The sequence below is a fragment of the Helianthus annuus genome, chromosome 11 (assembly GCF_002127325.2).
Source record: "Helianthus annuus cultivar XRQ/B chromosome 11, HanXRQr2.0-SUNRISE, whole genome shotgun sequence".
Taxonomy (NCBI): Eukaryota; Viridiplantae; Streptophyta; class Magnoliopsida; order Asterales; family Asteraceae; genus Helianthus; species Helianthus annuus.
Genome location: NC_035443.2, coordinates 178,661,329 through 178,666,161, shown reverse-complemented (window position 1 = coordinate 178,666,161; position 4,833 = coordinate 178,661,329). Strand labels below are relative to the sequence as shown.

At 41.4% G+C, this 4,833-nt stretch overlaps 1 non-coding gene across 1 annotated transcript; it reads right to left on the bottom strand.

Moving 5' to 3' along the window:
- Positions 1-459: 459 nt before the first annotated feature.
- Positions 460-532, bottom strand: TRNAK-UUU. Its single transcript has one exon. It is a non-coding gene; the product is annotated as a tRNA-Lys (tRNA).
- Between the last annotated feature and the right edge of the window lie 4,301 nt (positions 533-4,833).

Below are 4,833 nucleotides of genomic sequence, written 5' to 3'. Positions count from 1 at the left end.
TTTAAGAGCATTTTTATTACATATAAACAATATTATATGGGACGAGGTGGGTAACACTTCCAACAACGATGAAATATTGGAATAGAAGACACTAGGTTAATTATCGGAAATAAGGAAGGTCAGTATTACCTTAATATCATATTTTATTAAAATTTAAAAAATCAAATTTAAAGCTAATGCAAACGGATTTAACGGTTTGAACCAATAGAACCGGATTTACCACCGATACATAAGACATACCGCATTCGGGTTTTACCAGTCTTAATCATATCATATCGGGCTTGTGTCCGGTATCCGGGAATAGCAGTATAACATTCAGGTTTTACTAGTCTTGATCATACCGTGCTTGTGTCGTTGGGCAGGCAGATATATAATGTGTCAGGCCCAATCCGTAAGCCCAAGTTTTTAATATGTCACAAAAATATAAATAAATGAACAATATTGAGAAAAAGATAATATCGCCATCCGTGGGACTCGAACCCACGACCACGTGGTTAAAAGCCACGCGCTCTACCAACTGAGCTAGAACGGCTTACATGATAACCGGTTATTAAGCTCATATTAATAATATCTATTATCTTATATCTAATAAGCAGCTAAAATCTTCACCACCAATTAGTGATATCTTTTTACCATGTTCTTGAATCTTGACTTCTAGTTAGACCTGGCAAACGGGTTGGGTCGGGTCGGGTCGGGTCATGGGTCAAAACGGGTTTGGGTCGAAATGGGTTCGGGTCAAAACGGGTCAATTAAAAAAAGGGTTGTTTTGGTTCGGGTCGAAATGGGTTCGGGTCAAAACGGGTTCGGGTCAAAACGGGTTCGGGTTGGAACGGGTTCGGGTCGGAACGGGTTTCGGGTCGGTTCGGGTCGGGTCGGGTTGGTTAAAAAAATGTTTTTTTTTTAATTAAAAAAAAGTGATTGTATATCAAGGGGCAATTTGTGCCTCGAATTAATGTTGTATGTTTTCAAATTTTTGTTATATGATTCTCAATATAAGTTAAGGTTGATGGTACTCTCTGAATTAAAGTTTTTTTGCATGTGCATTTGATATTTGGTTGCTAGGAGTTGATTCTCATTTACTGGTTGATTAGGATTAGGAAGATTCATATGCATTGAAAAGGATAATGCTTGAATTTGACTTGATATGTATAGAATTTGTTGTGCAGGTCCGTAAATTCATTATCTTGAATGCATGTATTTTTGTTCCTGTGAGACGGTGACAGTATTGAACGTCCAAACGGTTCGATTCGAAACGGTACTGGTTGAAACGGTACGGGTCGAAACGGTTCGGGTCGAAATGGTTCGGGTCGAAACGGTTCGGGTCGAAACGGTTCGGGTCGAAACGGTTCGGGTCGAAACGGTTCGCGTCGAAACGGTTCGTGTCGAAACGGTACGGGTCGAAACGGTTCGCGTCGAAACGGTACTGGTCGAAACGGTTCGATTCGAAACGGTACGGGTCGAAACGGTACGGGTCGAAAGGGTAAGCGTCGAAACGGTTCGCGTCGAAACGGTACTGGTTGAAACGGTTCGATTCGAAACGGTATGGGTCGAAAGGGTAAGCGTCGAAACGGTTCGCGTCGAAATGTTTTGATTCGAAATGCTACGGGTCGAAGCGGTAAGAAACTCGTCCCGACCCTAAACCCGTCTCGTGCCGTAACCCGTCTCGTGCGAATACTTGTGCCGGCTCGAAACCCATTCCGATCCGAAACATGCCCCATTTCTTTAAGACACTAACCCACATCGACCCATTTATTTAATGTTGTCGACCCGCTTTGACCCGAAAATAACAAGATGGAATTTCAAGTGACCCATTGTGACCCATTTAGTTAAAATATCTTACCCAAACAAACCCATATAATTTTAAAAGCAACCCAAATTGACCCATTTTTGAGGCTTTGGGTCAACATTGCCCCCTCTACTTCTAGTCTTCACATGTAACCTATGTATTTTACATTATCGTTTTATCTTTTATGCTAGTTCTTTTCTATCCTATCATGTGTAATATACAAGATGTTTATGAATTATTGGAAATGGGATAACTGATTTGTTATACAGTATTGTTACATTAATCATTGTTTGTTTGAATATTTTCTCTTGTTTTTGTGAAATGAGTTGATTCGTCGGAGGAAGCAATTATGTGCTGGTTGTTTTGTTGCGTCGAGATTTATGACAAGTGTTATTAACGATATATTAACTTCTACAATAATTATCTCGCTGTAAAGAGATTCACGAGAGTTATGCATTGTTGATGCAACAAACACTAGACCGAGGATGGTAGCTGAGTTGGTTAGGCAAAAAGGCTGAAGGGTTCAGTTTTGCCTAACGCAGGTCGCGGGGTCCCCCCACGTTTTGCAAAACGTGGAAGGAGGTTCATTAGTATGTAGTTGTTGTTTGCTTTGAGGTTCTTTCTCCGAGACAAGCTCGAATCCAGAAATGAAAGCAAACAGAATGTATGTGGTGAATATGACGAGGAGTAACTTGGAAGCAAGTACTCTTATGAATGACCAGAGATGAAGGAATCTTTCTCTGGTTTGGAATGTCTTTTTGAAGTGAAAGAGCTGTCTTCTTATAGGGGAAGACATCTCCTTAAATGGCATGTACAAGACTAGTGGAACCTGTTTGCAGTGGAGGGTTTCCCCTTTTGGGGTTGAAGGCTTTGGACCCCTGGGTAATAGCATGTATTGCAGACCTGCTCTGTTTTTTGCGAGCGTGGGTTGGTGGACTGAGCTCGGATGTGATTGATTACTGTTCCCTTCTCGCTTTTCCCACTTCACACCTTTTTAACCATTGAACCGTTTAACCTTTTAAGCACTTATATGCTTGGTTACTTTATTTGGTCTTGGGCTACCCCCGTCATCAGCCCCCCCAAGTCAGAGGCTTTTGGGTAGTATACTCAAAGACTTCTGACTTTTATGCCTGTGTGTTATTGCTTGAAGGTTTCAATGGTTCGTTGCTTGAGTGGTTGAAAGGTTGGAGGCAGTTAGTATTTTGGATTTGAATTTTAAATTATTGACAGTTGATTTGATTGATGTATGGCAGTAGATAGGGTGGCGGTTTTGCAGGGGACTTTAATTACTTTTATTGCCCCTATAGTAATTCGTTTTATATTTTTCTTTTGCTGCCTTTTCATTTTTCATCAAGAGTTTCCTGCAAATCTTTCCCCTTTTCTCTCAAGGTTAGTGCTTGTTCACCCTTTGCTTTACTTTTGTTTCATAATTTTCACCCTTTGCTTGTTCACCCTTTGCTTTACTTTTGTTTCATAATGTTCCCTCTGTTCCAAATGAAAATGTTGTTGTTAGGACCGCTGAGCAAAGGTTTGAGGGTAGTGGGTATGCTAGTGTGTCAATTGTGAAGGGTTTCTCGAAGCCTCTTGCTCCCAAGGCTTCAACTCGACGATCTAATTGTCGTTTGAAAGCTGCTCCTCAATCCACCTCTACTGAACCGGTGGATTTGAGTGACGATATTGAAGTTTCGGAAGATCAGGTTGAAGCCGGTGTTGAGAAGGACAAGGAGTTGGTTGTTCGTGGTAAAAAGGTTCAAAGCAAAAAGGTTGTCTCTACCCCTGTTCAGGAGTCTTCAAGCAGGGACGTTGAAGGGTTGAATCCTGAAGGTATTTATGTGCCTGCTTGGTTAGTAAAAAATGATGACACCTTCAAGGATGCTGCTGTTTGTGAGGATGCTCTTAAGCATCTTGCTCCTCCTTCTGTGCACAAGACCATTGCTGAGATGGATGATGACTTAATGTTGTCTCGCATGGTTTTAAGCACCTGCAACCTTGCGGCTATGCTTCCTCAAGGGATTACTCGTTTTCATCAAAGGATGCAAGAATATGAGGACTTTTCCAAGAAAAAAGATAAGATGAAATCCTCCCTAGCATCAATGAAGAAGGAAATAGCTGGTTTTGCGGAGAAGGAAGCAGCGTGGCGGAAGGAGGTTAGTGATTTGAAGAGAATGCATGATATTGAGATGGGTGATTTGAGGAAAAGTTTTGAGGCTAACTTGCTGAAGTTAAAAGCTGACCGGGAGGCCTTGGCTGTTCAGCAACAGGCCTTTCGTGAGGAAAAAGAAGGGTTGAAAGCTTCGGTTGGCCATGTTACTGCTGACAATCAGTGGTTGATTGAGCATGGTTTCCAGCAGGTTGTCACTTACCTTTTACATTCCAAGGAGTTTAACTCTGCCCTTGGTGATGTTTATACTAAGCTTCTGAACCTGGGGAAACATCAAGGCCTTACTGCTGGTTACAAGCTTCATGAGTCTGGACAACCCTTGGAGAAATCACCTATGTTTCGCCCCGAGGCTTCTGATATTTTCAAAGGCTCTGTTGAGCAGATGGAGAGGCTAACCTACCCTAGGGGTGCTAAACGGGTCGTGTTCGCGGGTTAGCGGGTTCAACCCGACCCGAACCCGAAAATTTTATACAAACCCGAACCCGACCCGAACCCGAAAATCGTATCATACATAAGAACCCGAACACGACCCGAACTTTCGTGGGTTGACCCGAACACGACCCGTTCAACCCGAAATTTTTTTATTTTTTTTCTAAAATAAATATATTAAAATTAAAATTTACTTAAAAACACAAATGTATATAATAATATCATATTTAAATTATAAAATCTATGTTAATTTCTCTTTTTAAGTTATAACATTGTATAAAATACACACCGGCCATTTAATTTATAACATAAATTTTGTAAAAAAATATAATATTGTATAAATGTGTTAAACGGGTCAACCCGCCAACCCGACCAGGTTGACCCGAACCCGACCCGTTAACCTAAACGGGTTCGTGGGTTCAACCTGAAACTGACCCGAACCCGTTTAGACTAAACC